This window comes from Cupressus sempervirens, chromosome 5 (assembly GCF_028749045.1).
Source record: "Cupressus sempervirens isolate cs-2001-9-10 chromosome 5, ASM2874904v1, whole genome shotgun sequence".
Lineage (NCBI taxonomy): Eukaryota > Viridiplantae > Streptophyta > Pinopsida > Cupressales > Cupressaceae > Cupressus > Cupressus sempervirens.
The window spans coordinates 89321862-89337729 of record NC_143122.1 but is presented as its reverse complement, the minus strand read 5'-3'; positions in this window follow the sequence as shown (position 1 = coordinate 89337729).

Below are 15868 nucleotides of genomic sequence, written 5' to 3'. Positions count from 1 at the left end.
TTTTGGAACAGCATAGCAGCAAGTTGTGATTTCACTGGAAAAACGTGCTAAAGTTGTTAAAAATAGGTAAGATCTACTAAGCGCGTTGCGAGGACTTCAGGTATTCTTCTTTGGCTGATAACACTTTGATTTGGAACCTTAAAATGAACCTCTCATGTGTCTAGCTTGTGTGTTTTGCTTATGCTTTTATTTTTAAAACACATGCATAATTGATACTAGGTTGTAATCTCTATTGATTTTTATTTAGCAAGCTTGATTATTAGTGATAGATTTAGATAGCTATATTGGGTTATTGGACTCGTTGAATCCGCCGTCCCCTCATTCCACCCCGTGGTTGCAAGATCAGTGCCACATTAAAGGGGAGGGGTCTACAGGATAGAAGCATTAAGTGCTCCACTTGGCAACCCTCTTGTGCTTTCTAGAACTCACTAATCTTTGAGTTGTGGACTCATTTTGGCTTGTGTGAGGGGTTAAGTGTTCCACATCTTTGGACTCACCTTGCATTAGTTAAAGTGTTACGTGTACCACCTTGTGCTTTTTGATTATTCTTGGATAGATTTGCTTTTGGGGAATTAACATCTATACACACATAGTAATTAGGCCCCATGAATGCTATTCATGGATCTTGAGGGAGTGAGTTCCTAGTGAAACTCCTCTCAAAGACGGATTCCTTGTAGGTGGGGAGGATACTTTGAGAATCTCTTAGATAGATGGATCTTCAACTTGGTGATTGAGGCATCCTTTCTCCGGAGAAGTTGATAGATCACTAGGGGTTGATATCATAGATCTTGAGATAATCTTAGTTAGCGTGTCGGATTAATCTGCTTGCTTTGATTGGGATAAAAGTGAAAAGGTGTCAAAACCTTGGATCTAAAAGCTAAGTCCCCTTGTGGTCCAGTATTGTGAGTCAGTCACCTTTAGAGAGGGTTAACCATAGCAAACAATCCCTATACAGGGCAAACTGCAGACGAAACCTCAAGCGGTAATAGCCACTTCTGCCGTGGTTGTAACAATCGCTATATAAATGTCCTCGTGGAAGAAATATCCATGGGGTATGGTTCATTGTAGGTTGTCAGATCTCCTTAGCAGCTCTTGAAGATTAAGTTCTCAGATTGTGTCAAAACTTTGGTGCACCGGGATTGGAGGTCACCCTTGTGAATCATAAAAGTTGCAGAGTCAAACCATTACTAAAAACCTTAGAGAGGCCAACTTTTATTTTCTAGGGATGTATGCAATGATTGCGAAACTCTTTGAGAACATACACAATTAGCTCTCCTAGGGATTAGCATAAACTAAGTCACTTGATTGCTCATGCACAAGGTTTCTTTTGCCCTTGCTCATTGTTTGAAGACTGCTTGCTTGAATTCCTTGATTGCTGTCTTATGTGCCTATTCAATGATGAAAACCTATTGATGTGCTTACTTGATTTTTTAAAACAAATATGGGTTCCTGAGTTGAGACTTCACGATCAAATAACTTTGTTGTCCCATTATTTTGAGTCTCCCTAGGTTGATCCTATTTGGATTAGGCTACTTGACCCATTGTTAGAAGATTTTTTTGCACCTTAGATTATTGTGCTTTGACCTCTTGAATTAGTAGTCATTGATTTCACAAGAGACCTTGTTTGGAGTTGGTAAGATAGAAATTGTCCTTATTGAGAAAGATAGACACTTGGATCCTTTGATATTAAACTTGGAGAGTTATAGTAATTTCTTGTCCACACTTTCAAAAAAAAAAATTCAATTTTAATTATTTATAATTTGGGTAAATCATCCTCTTGGTCCATATGTGCTAGGGTATTCACCCAAAGTTGTGAGCACCTCTGTGGCAGTGTTGATTTATGCCTATTGCAAAATTCTATCTTATCACATTTATTTTGGACAAGTGAGTGCTTTTACTATTCTTGTTTGGTACCAACGTTTCTTAGGGTTATCCTATCAATTAGTACTTTTTCTTTCATGCCGGTTACAACAAGATATCAAGTAGATCAAGGAAAGCAACCTCAAGTTGTCTTTAAACAATTACCTTTAGTTCAAACTCGTAGAAGACGTAAGGGAAAGGAACCTGTGTCTATTCAATGACCTGAGAGTATTCCCAAAGTTTTGTGTGACCTTAGTGGTGATCTTATTGAGTTGAGTACACCTTAGAATCACCTCATTCAGCTATGGATATGAGTTTTACAAGAGCGCCATACAAGAAGAATCAAAGTAATGAGTATAATGTTGACCTTTTGAGTGGTGATCCCACTCGTAGAAGTAGACCAACTTCACTTCTTATTGAGGATAGGTATTTGGATGCACATCAAAGGGATGAGAAAGGAAGACATTATGCCTATCAAGAAGAGGAAGCCCAACATGATGATCAAATTGGTGAGCCTTCTAGTGCTCATGTGAATGCAACATTTACTGGTAATCGGTTTAGAAAATCAAGACCATGTACACCGCTCATGACACCTCTAGGTTATGCAAGTGGAAGACTCAAAGCAATTGATCGTGAAAGAAAAGCTCTTCTAGAAGAACAAGCTAAGAAGGAAGAACAATTTCAACGCCTAGAGGAAGAAAGGCAAGTTATTATTGAGATGGAAAGGAAATCCCGTCAAGAGGAACAAGATTTTTTTAAGACTTCACAACTTGACAATCAATTCAACAATGTGCACATTGGTGGTGGAAACAACTCTCCCCCATCTACCCCTCCTAAGATTCCACAAAGTGGGAGAACATCTTCACAATCTCCTACTCCTAGAGGAAGGAAAACTTCAAGATATGATTATTATAGGAGACCAACACCTCCTAGAGTTTCAAGAAAACCTTCACAACAAGCTCATCATGGTTCACAATATGGAGGTGTTAGCTCTAACTTTGAATATAATTCTTATGATTTCATGGCTATACCACAAGATCCACATTTTCAACAATGTATGGAAGCTTATATGGACCAAAATAGAGATGCATGCTTTCAACATTTAATCAATAAAGGTGCTAAGGTTCCTTACAACTTTGATATGGATAAGAAGATTCAAAAGCATGATCCTTCCATAAAAGAAGAAATTTATGAATTGAAGAAACAAATGAAGCAAATATCAGCACCCAAGAGTTCTTTTTCACTAGATTCAATTTTCCCTAATCCTTTTGATAAGAGTGTTGACATGAAAGATTTTCCTAGAAAAGTTGAGATTCCCCAATATGACAAATATGATGGAAATGGGGATCCAAATGATCATGTGCGTCAGTTCTATACTATGAGTTTTGAGTTTCATCATGAAGACTCATATCTTATGAGATTATTTCCAAGGAGTCTTAAAGCTCAAGCCATGGAATGGTTTACCAATATAACTCCTCCTGTTAAGACATTCCCTGAGTTAATTCAAAGATTTGTTCAACACTTTTCATACAATCTTTCACGATCTGTCTCACTATTGGACTTATGTCACACAAAGCAAAATCAAGGAGAACCCTTTGTTACTTTCTTGCAAAGATGGAGACGATAGTGCTCTCGTTATTCTAGGACTATTCCTGAGAAAGAAAAGATTGAAATCCTCATTAGTAATATGGTTCCTGAGATGAAGTATGAAGTTAAGAAGATGGTTTTTGAGTCCTTTGATACCATGATTGAAGTTGCATTTAGAATTGAGGATGTTTTGAGAGAGCAAGGTATTTTGACCAAAAATGGAAACAACAACAATAATGGTCATAATAACAACAACAACAAAGATAAAGGAAAGAACATCAATTGGAATAAGAACAAACAAGTGGTCAATGATGGAGTTGTGGATTCCTCAAATCCTAAAGACCAAGCTGTTCTCCATTTGGCTAGTGCTAATCAACATAGTAACAAGCCAAGATATCAAGAAAGGCCAAAAGGAGAAAAACGTAACTTCACCCAATTGGGTGAGACATATGAAGAGATATTTACAAAGCTCCTTGCACGTGATCTTGTGCACCCTTATGATGCTGCAAAGTTCTATATACCTGAAGTTAAGCCATGGTGGTGGGATGAGAAGGCTTATTGCAAGCTTCACAATGGGATTGGACACAATATTGAAAAATGTGGGAGATTCAAGCATATTGTTCAAGATCTTATTGAGAATGGAAAACTTAAAATAGATGGACTAAATACCAATGCTGATCACACAACATTCAAAGATCCTTTTCCCAAATATGAGAAAGGGGAAGCTTCCTAACCTAAGAATGGCAGGGCCGCAATCAATTACACTTATTCAAATGCAGAAAATGTTATCAATATGCTTGAGGTTGTAGAAGAAAGTGTCAACATGATGGAAGATAAAGATCCCAATGGTTATAATTTAAATTTGAATTCTCCTACCTTTGGTGAAAAACCTATGTTGGTGTTAAGGGGTACTCACTCTAGAGAGTCATCTCAAGGTCCCCTTGTCATTAGAGGACCCAATTCAAACCAGTCAAGTAAACCTAAGCAAGTGTCTTCTCAAAGTCTCAATGCTGTTACATGAAGTCAAGGTCCCCTTGTTATCAAAGGACCTAGTTCAAACCAACCAAGTAAACCAAAAAAAGTGCAATCCAAGAATGTTCCTTCAAAACCAATGGTTAATCCCGAGTCAAATTATAATCTTGTTGATCAATTGCAAAAAACCCCTGTTCAGATTTCAATTTTTGAGCTTTTGGAGTTGTCTCCAAGACATAAACAAGTTCTTGAGGATGCTTTGCACATGGCGAATGTCCCCAATAATTTAGACGTTGATCAATTCCAAAACATGGTTAATCATATTGCAAGCACTCATCATCTTTCCTTTTCGGAGGAAGATGATAAATCTTTGAGTCATCCGCACAATCTTGCCCTTCATATTGAGGTTATGATACATCAGACCCGTGTTAGGCGTGTGTTGATAGATGGGGGTGCTGGGCTTAATATTTGTTCTTTGAGTATTTTAAAGACATTAGGTTATTCTGAACATGTTATTGATAGCAAAAGAAGGGTTACTATCAAAGCTTATGATGAGGCAGAGAGAAGTTCAAAGGGGTTGGTTGTCCTTCCTGTTAGGATTGGCCCCGTAGAAAAAGATGTTTTGTTCCAAATAGTTGATGCTGGACCCCTTGCATACAACATTTTGCTTGGGAGACCATGGATTCATGATATGCAAGTAGTACCATCTACTTATCATCAGTGTGTCAAGTTTCCTTACAATGGAACAGAGATATGCATTCCTGGGGATAATACTTTGTCTATCAACTCGATTTTAGAAAGTACTCATGTTCCCCTTAATAGAAAAGCAGATGATTTTAATGCAGTTTTAACTAATTGCAAGAACAAGTTTAAGTCCATAGACCTTGGCATGGGGGGATATCAACTCAACTCCCTCGCTGCATTACTAGTTTCACCTAGGTCTTATGGTAAACCTTCATAAGAGATGAAACCTTCTTCTTCAGCTATGACATTGTTTGACACATTTGTACAGTCATTAGTGCCTATTCAAGATGAGAAAGAAGATGTGGCTATTAGAGATTGAATTTATAGAGAAGAGAAGTATTTGCACAATGAAGATTTCACTCCTTCACCTAATGCTTATGGAAGAGGGTATTCTTTTGTCAAGAAAATGGGTCATCCTGGACATGGTCCTCTTAGTAATACATTGGATGCTAGAGCTGAACCTCTTGATCATCAACTTTTTGGATGCAAGTCTAAGAAGTCAGTTGGCCTAGGGTATGTGGATCAAAGTAAGAATGTTGCTTCTATCCTTGATAATTCAGATAGTGAAGAAGAACAATAATACATACCTAATTCAGCAAACCAACAAGATATGTGTGAAGATTGGGTCCCTTCTACTAATCTCCTTTAGGAGATTTAGATAATCTGGTATCTCATGAGATAGTTGCCAATTTAGAACAAGAAAGCGTGACTCTTGATGATATTGAAGCTTCCGCATCTAGACATTCCAAGCATTCATGGTGTAAGCATCCTAGTCGAGACTTTGAAATAGATTCTAATGAGTATGAATGGGATTCTTTCTCAAAATCTTCCACAGTTGATATGGATGTTGATGTTGTTCATACATATAGTTCTCAAACTAAGTTAATCAATGAATCATATGTAGGATTAGAGGATTTGAACTCGAATGTTGCCTTAGTGGACGATTCTTCGCTTGTGAGGACGAATCTTGATTTGGGTAGTTTAGGAAGTTACTTGACATACCTTGAATCTTCAAACACTAGAGATATCATCCATATTCACAATCTTGAACCTGTCATTGATTTATCCCTTGTTCATCCTGATCTAATTGATTGGTCCCAATGCAATCAAGAACCTGAGATCTTAACATTTCGAAATGACTATGAAATAGCCTGTTATTTGAATGCCATTGAACCTGCAGTCTCTTTCACCAGTGAACCAACTGCTAGTATGACAGAGCCAGATATCAAGTACCTTAGTCGCAAAATAAAGATAAAAGAAAAGAAAAAGAAAAAGAGTTCTGATGGTGAAAACCACTATGTGGCAGTGTCAGAACCAAAAAAAGTAAAAAGAAAGGACGTATCCAAGGGTGAAAACCTCTCTGAGGAACCTAAAGATGAGGTACTTGATTCTCTTCCTAGTTATTTTCAAGATAGATCTTCAATACTTATTGAACCAACACAAGCAGTCAATTTGGGTATGGATGAAGCTCCGCAAATGGTACATTTGGCTCAGTCTTTGTCATCACAAGAAAAAGAAGCTTATACTAAATTCTTACAAGAAAAGAAGATTAATTTTGCATGGACTTATTTAGATATGCTAGGGTTGGACACTAATCTTATTATGCATCACTTATCCATAGCTCCAGGTGTTAAACCTGTTAAGCAAAAACTGAGAAAAATGCATCCTCACATAGCTCTCTTAGTCAAGGTAGAATTAGAGAAACTTCTTGCTGCAAAATTCATAAGAGCTATTGCCTATGCTAAATGGATATCAAACATTGTACCAGTTTCAAAACATGACAAAACCATTCGAGTTTGCATAGATTTTAGAGATGTTAATAAAGCATGCCCAAAGGATGATTTTCCACTTCCTAATATAGACATGATAGTGGATATGATCGCGGGTTATGAGATTTATTATTTAATGGATGGTTTTTCTGGATATAATCAGATTAAGATAGCTCCTGAAGACCAAGAAAAGACTGCATTTACATGTGCATGGGGTACCTATTGTTGGAATGTTATGGCTTTTGGATTAAAAAATGCAGGAGCTACCTATCAATGAGCTATGACAACTATTTTTCATGATATGATGCATAAAAACATGGAAGATTATGTGGATGACACCTTGGTCAAGTCTAAGAAAAGAGACACACACTTAGATGATTTAGAAGTCATTCTAGATCGTATGGAACAATTTCAACTAAGGTTAAATCCTAAAAGTGTGCATTTGGAGTTACCTCTGGAAAATTACTAGGATTCATTATTTCAGCAAAAGGGATAGAGGTGGATCCAGAAAAGGTTCAAGCAATTGTGGATATGCCACCTCCTAAAAACATTAGTCAAATGAGGAGTCTTCAAGGACATCTTCAATCTATATGGAGGTTTATTTCACAATTGCCAGACAGAGCTCAACCTTTCAACAAGAACTTACATAAAGGAGTCAAATGTGTATGCAATGATGAATGTCAACAGAGCATGGACCAGATCAAGAAATACTTGGCAAATCCTCCTATTTAAATGCCTCCTATCCCAGAAAAACCACTTATCCTATATGTTTTAGCAATAGAATCTGCCTTGGGGGCATTATTAGCTCAACTTGATGAACATGGGAAAGAAAGAGCAATATACTATATTAGTCGTACTCTTGTTTCATATGAGGTTAATTACACCAATATTGAGAAAGCTTGCCTTGCAGTTGTGTTTGCTTCCCAAAGTTGTGACATTATATGCTTGCACACACTATACACCTCATAGAAAAAATAGATCCACTCAAGTACTTACTATGTAAGGCTGCCCTCACAGGTAGACTTGCTAAATGGATGATGATTCTTTCAGAGTTTGACATAGAGTACATTGAGCGTAAAGAAATCAAAGGACAAGTTATAGCAGATCAATTGGCTGATTTTCCACTACAAGATGATGCACCTATTCAAGTTGATTTCCCAGATGAGCACCTCATGTATCTAACTGAAAGAACATGGAAGATGTTCTTTGATGGGTCTTTTATGCAAAATGGTTCAGGAGTTGGTGTGTTGTTTGTTTCTCCTCATGGGTACACAATTCCTAAATCTTACAAGTTATTATTCCCATGTACAAACAATATTGCTAAATATGAAGCTTTAACAAATGGACATAAGATGGCCATAGAATGGAGAATTACAGAGTTACACATCTATGGAGATTCACAGCTGATAATCAACCAAGTCAATGATGATTTTCTAACAAAAAATGATAAATTGGTCCCTTACAAGAAAATGGTTGATTCCTTGAGACTCTACTTCACATTTGTCTCGTTTCAACAAATTCCTCGAATAGAAAATAAGGCAGTTGATGCTATGGCTACACTTGCTTCACTTCTTCAATTAGAGCAACATGAATCAAGATTTGAATTCCTGGTGGAAGAGCTACATCACCCTATCTATTATTCCCAAGAAAGTCATGTTATTTGTACCCTTGTTGGTCATGAGTCATCTCGTTATGGTGCCATTTACTCATACATTCGTGATGGGATTATACCTGAAACCTTTAACCGATCTGAACGCAGAAACCTTATTCGAAATGCCTCTCATCACTCCCTTATCTCTGGTGATTTGTATAGGAAGGGTCTAGATGGAACACTTCTTAGACGCTTAGAAAAGGATGAATTTGATCAAGCGTTAGTTGACATCCATGAGGGTATCTATGGGGGACATTCTAATGGTCTTGCCATAGCTCAAAGATTACTTAGGGTAGGATACTATTGGCCCACAATGCAGATTGATGCAGTAGCTTTTGCAAAGTCATGTGAAAAATGTCAAAAACATGGTAACCTGATACATACTCCAAGTAGGGAGCTCATTCCTTCTATATCTCATTGGCCATTTCAACGGTGGGCCTTTGATCTTGTTGGGCAAATTCATCCCAGCTCGTCATCTGGACACAAGTTTATTATTACTGCCACTGATTATTTCACTAAATGGGTAGAAGCTGTCCCACTTTCTGTTGCCTCAGGAAAGACAATTTCTCTATTTATTTTGAATCATATTATTTGTAGATATGGAGTGCCTTCTAAGATTATCACTGACAATGGATGTTAGTTTAAAAATAAGGACCTTACGCAACTCTGTAAGAAGTTCAAGATAAAACAACATTGGTCCTCTATTTATTTCCCACAAGGGAATGGTCAAGTAGAAGCATCAAACAAAACCATTCTTAAAATCTTGCACAGAACAGTTCATAAGAATGGTAGAGATTGGCATTTACAAATAAATCCAGCTTTGTGGGCCTATAGAATGAGTATTCGCACTCCTACTGGGGCTATTCCTTTTGCTCTTACATATGGTGCTGAAGCAGTGTTACCTTTAGAGGTTGAAATTCCTTCAGTTAGAGTTTCTCTCAAAGGTCTAGTTACAGATGAAGACTAACTTTCCATGAGACTTCAAGAGTTAGAACTTTTAGATGAGAAACGCCAAGCATCATTTGACCATATGAGAGTCTATCAAAAGTGCATGTCAAAAGCATTCAACAAAAAGGTTCACCCTAGAGAGTTTCAAGTGGGAGATCTTGTCCTACGTGTGAATCATAAGAATCAATATAATAGAGATCAAAAGGGTAAGTTTGAACCTAATTGGCTTGGACCTTACATTATTATAGCAGCTTTTGGTTCAGGTGCCTATTTACTATCTACAGTAGAGGGAGAGCAGCTCCCTGATCCTATCAATGTCTTGCACTTGAAGAAGTTCTATCCATAATGCCCATTCTTTCTAGGGGCATCTTTGTACATATTTATTGATCTTGAAAAAAAAAAATCCAAAAAAAATGATATATTTTAAAAAATCCAAAAAAATGATATATTGTAAAAATTCTAAAAATTGAAAAATGTCCTGAAAAAATGATCATCTTAGTGACAACCTAGCAAAAGGCACTTTGATGTATCTTCAAAAAAAATTATATATTCCAAAAATACAAAAAAATAAAAATTTCAAAAATTCAAAAAAATAGAAAAAGTGCCTTGGTGAAAACTTGGAAACAGGCGCCTTGGTAGCAAAAATACAAAATTTTTTTTTATAAAAAGTCCTGAAAAAAAAAAAAATAATAAAAATAAAAATAAAAAATCCAAGTGGTGAAAACCTGGAAACGGGTGCTACTTGAGGCTTTTGCACCCCTGTTTCTTAGCACATGTCCTCGACACTTAGCCTTTCTCCACCATGCCTTGTCCTTGTTACCTTGGTTTGGAATTGGTCTTTGTCTAGGGGGCATACCTATGTTAGCTTTGGTTTCTTAGATGTGTGAGTCTTTAGGACACCTCGCAAATGGTGTTTTTCAACACCCATTGACATCGAGTGTTTTTCAACACTTATTGGTTTGGTCTTACCCAATATCATCATGTGATCTTACCTTCCTGCAAGCATTTGATCCTTGTCCTCAGAACTTAGTATCAGTTAACACACTTAAATTTTTTAACGCAACACTTAATGCTTGACTTATGTCATGATTTTTTTTCTTTGTGTACTAACTGTTATTGATTTTTGTTGAGTGTCTTTGTCTGATAAGTCTCTCCATGATGCATTGCTAGAAGACTTAGGGCACGAGACATGTTTTTATTTATTTTTTATTTTTTTGTGGGTGTGGTCTTGAACTCTAGAGTGTCTTTTGTTGTCCCCTTGAAACACTTAGGAGATTTGAGACATCATCCTTGATTGTTTTTGCACAACCGTTCTTATAGTCATCTTGGCACCTATGCCTTGATGCGAGCATAGTTTTTCTATATTAAATTGGGTAAGCTAACATCGAAGTCATCTTGACCTTTATGTCTTTGATGCTTATGTTAGAATCTTTCCACATTTCAATCCAATATAAATTGCATTCATATCTTCATAGTTGCATTTGTAACTAGTGATGATTGTGTGATTTTTTGATGTTCGTTAATAATGGCCCAATGATGAAAATAAGTTCTTTTACATTCTCTAATGAATGATGAACAAAAAAATCCTATGTTACAGTTGCTCTTTTGCAAGTACACCATTGCATTTCATGTAGCTTGCATTATTAGACTTCATGTTAGTTTACATTTTTAGGCTGCATTATGAGTTTGAGAGGGTTCTCCTTTCATCTTTATTGTGGACATTTAATCAATTGTGGTCACATTTTGATCTTCATTTCCTTATTTTCTTTCGTGATCTCAATCAAAATTTCTATCTTAAACAGTTGATTGATTTTTGGAGCATTTTCTTTTCTTATTTCTATTTCTTTCCATATCTTTCAAACTTCTATCTTCCATTTTCTTTTTCCCCACTTCTTTTGTTCTAAATCACCTTTGGGGCATAATATTTCATGCTTGATGATCTACCTTGGTTCTATGATTCTTATATCTTTCATCTTACATCAAGAACCGTATCTTTTGTTCGATTTGATCAAATTTATCAATTTTTTGTTTCTCCTCTATCTCATTTCGATTTCGATCACGAGGGGGCAGTAATTATCAATTTCAATCCTTGATTCAGTTTTATCAATTTTATCCTCGACTTTTTCAAGTTACAATTTATTTGTATTCTTTGTCCTGATGTGTTCCCGAGTCGACCACACATCTGGGTTGTTTTGTGATCCCAAATTGACCTCACACTTCAATTTCTTTCTTTGACTACATGTGTTCCCGAATCGATCACACATTAGTCAAAGAGGGGCAAATGTATGCACCCAAAAATGGTCACCTAGACTATGGACCCCCATTATTCAATTTATCAATTTATCAAATTTTTTGAATCAATGGTTTGTAATATATTCAAATCAATTTCCTTGATCAAATTTGATTTATTTCATTTCTAAGATTGATCATTTTATTCCAAGTCTTATTTAATTAAAAGAAAATCTTCTCTTTTAATTAAATAAAATAAAATCCCCATTTAATTAAAAGAAAACCTCTCTTTTAATTAAACAGTTCATCCACATTTAATTAATTAAGAGAAAAACCTCTCTTTTAATTTAATTAAATATCTTCTATTTAATTAAAAAGAACTTGCCCCCTTTTAATGAAATAAAAATCCCACTTAAATATCTCTTTTGATGAAAAAGGAAATAAAAGAAATTCTTTTTATTTAATTTCTCTACACTTAAAAATGTGATCTAAGTGGGATTTATCTTTCCACTTTCTCCTCAACCACTCCTCTTTTCTAATTGGTGGAATCTTGTCTCACATGGATCACCACTTTCTTCTCAACCACTCCTCTTTTCTCATTGGTGGAATTTTGTCTCACATGGATCAAGCTCTATTATCCCATATTGGTTGTGAGAAGCCTCTCACCTCCATAATTTCCTTTATAAGGGAGATCCCTCTCCTCATGTTAGACACCCATGATTATGCTATCGTTATGCTGCAGGTTTGAAGACCAATTTTTGAAGGAGTTTGAATACAAAAGCTTTTTGTGGAGAACTTCTATTTTCTTGTCTTTTTCTCTCTTGCACCCCTCATGGGATTTTAGATTAGATCTTGCATTTATAGATTAGATTTTTCTTTCATAGATTAGATCTTATTTTCATGCATATTTGAAGATCATGGAACTGGCATTCTTGCTTTTCCTCTTTGAATCTCTCATCTCATGGTGTACTTGCATGGGCACAAAAATAGGTCAAACTGAGGGCCTCCATTGCAAACCCTTGCACTCTATGAATAGAGAGCTATGGATCGATTTGTGAGGGCTCATTCTTGAGTTTTCTTACATGTAATGATTCATAGAAGTGTGACAACATTTTTGCACACAGGGTGTTGCTTCATATGGTGGTCGAATAGAAGAGACTGCAATTGGCATACACAGAAAGAAGGCTTAAGAGGTCGAATGCTTGAAGGGTGAACAAGCTATTAGAGATGAAGAGTATGAATGCCAAGAAGAATGGAGGACTGAACCAGAGATCTGTAATCTACAAGTTAGTTATATTTTATTATCATATCAAGTCCCATTGTTATTTTCTAACAACTATATCAGTATGGATAAATCATTTGGATTAAGGTTGACCTAATAGTCATTTGTAAATCCTTTAACAAGGTGACATTATAATGGAATTTTCTAAAGTCCCTTAAGAAGGCTCACTCCTAATAGGGCGATTCAAATCCTTTAACTAGGTCACATTTAATAATGTGTATTGTAACCTTTAACAGGGCATCACTTTAGAAGAGTGAAATTGGGTAGCATGTTACTAGTGGTTTTCCCAAATTGGATTTCCACATAAAATACTTGTGCCAAATTATGTGAATATGTTTGTTGCATTTCATGTTTACATTTCTGCAAAGTTATTTTGATCTAGGATAGTGACCTACTAAATTAAGTTATTGGATGATCTAATGGATGGATCCATGATATGGTTTTATGGACACTAATCTGCTAAGCATTGAAATGTTTTATCTATACATTTAAAATTTCGATAACTAATTTACCCCCCCTCTTAGTTATTCTAAAGAATTCCAACAATTAAATATCCCCAGAAAGATAAACATAAACATTAATTAGTACTAGGAAAAGCTAAACTTGTAAAACATTAATCATAATATAAGAAAAAGTATCTCGAGTTATATGATTATTAAATTGGATAAGTATTACATGTTCAATATTATATTTATTTTTTAATAACACTAATTAATTTTTAATCTATAAAAAACATGTTTAAATTATTCATATACAACAAACTATATTTAAACCAGTAAAAAGTAATTATTTTATGAATTTTCTCATATTTCTTCAACCACGTAACAAATCTATCACTCATTTTTAACAAAAGACAAGGAATCTAGCTCCATCAAAAATCTTTTTTATAGAGTTATTTTTAACTATTTGATATGGGTACATGAGCCTTATACTGCTTTTGGCTAAGAGCTAAGAATTTAGGGGTACTAGTTTCACCTAATTAGCTTAGGGTATGGTTATGACCTCATCCCTTATGATGGCAGAGCCTTACACTTAAAAATACTTGACACGTGGTGGATTTTGTAAGAACTCTTCAAGTTCACTTGAAGACCAAGAATCCATTATCAAAAGTTATAGAGCATAATGCTGTTGCAAAACACAAGTAGAGAAGAACCTAGAAAATATATTTACAACTACCTTTTAAAGAGTTTAGACATAACTCTAATTTAGACTATAGAGTTTAAATCCCAACCAAGGTGGAGTTGAGTTGTAGAGGAAGCAATAACTAAAGAGTCATAATGAAATCTGATCATGAAGCGCAATCTATAACTAGAAGTGACAGGAAGGGCATGAAACAATACATCTAGTTGTAAGAGATGAAATCACCAAGATTTGATCATTTCATGCATTAAAGAGGCATGCAGGGCATTGGCATCATGTAAACAAGGCCAAGAAGTCACTCAGCATTGAAGAACAGACCCTTGTAGTGCATCATGGCCACAAGAAAAGCATGGAGAGGGACAACACAACATGTTATCTACCCACAAAATGCAAGGTTGACAGCAGGGGAGAATCTTATTTTCCCAAAAATGATTGTTGTTCGTCAATGATGATCTTCCCTTTGAGATGGGTGGCTCAAATGTTGCAAGAATCTCCCCCAATGGTATATTAAGTTACAACTATTGATATAGATCTTCAATTTGAAACAAATTCCTAAGATGTAAAGAAGAAATCCCAAAGATGCGTGAAATCCAATAGATGTCACATATTCACAAAGGGCCAAGGTAGTGATGCAAAAATGCGAGTCGTCAGATTAAAAGATCTCAACAAAGAGGGAAGCAAATAGTATGCAAGGTGGGACCCTCTACCACATGGCACAATTTTGGACATTGGAGCCTTGCGGAGACAATTTAGTATGGAGAAACACTAGAATGGAGACACATGGAAACATCTCATGTTTTTGCAAGCTTGAGATGATACTCCATGAAAGAATGGGAGTTATTAATGTATTTTGTTGTTTAACAGAATAAATGATGATCATTTAATTTTTTATTGAATGAATATCATCGATTTGTGCATGTGCATATTGGGTTGACTTAAATTCTAGAGATGGGACATGTCCACCTAGAGATACGTAGCACAATTTTGGGTTCTAGAGAATTAAAGAAGCACTGTGGCATGAAGAAATTTCAAAATGGAGATGTGTAGCAGTGTGATGCAATTATGGGATTTGGAGCCTTGAGGAGGTACTACAGTATGAGGAAACACCAGAATATGGATGTGTGGAAACATGACATAAGATAACATGTTGAGTCAAACACTTGCACAAATAATATAGACCAACCAACACGAGATTGAACATGTGGCAACATCTTGTGTTTTTGTGAGGATGGGTAGATGTCTCATGAAAACACAATATCCATTGGATCAACGTAGCATGAACCAACTCAAGCAAGAGAAAATCGAGTTAAATCATCAAAAGAAGAAATTATATCTTGGTTAAGGAAGAAATCGAGCCAATACAAAATGTTAGCCACCAAAATGTGATGTTAAGCGAAAACAGTCATATTATCCCCTTGCAAAGAACCTATCCCATTGAAGATCTCTTAGATCAGTTATCAATGTTGGGTTAAATGGGGGAAAAAATAGTCAACATTCTTGGTGACTCAAAGGGGATCCTTGCCTACTAAGCATAGATCAGAAGCCTTAAGCAATCCATTGGGCATGGAGTCACCAAAAAGAACAAGACACCATCTACCTGCAACTTCACAAAAATCTGCCTCTACAACAAGAAAAATTATAAAAAAATGCTATATCCAAGAGGGAATAGCTATGCTCATGCACTTT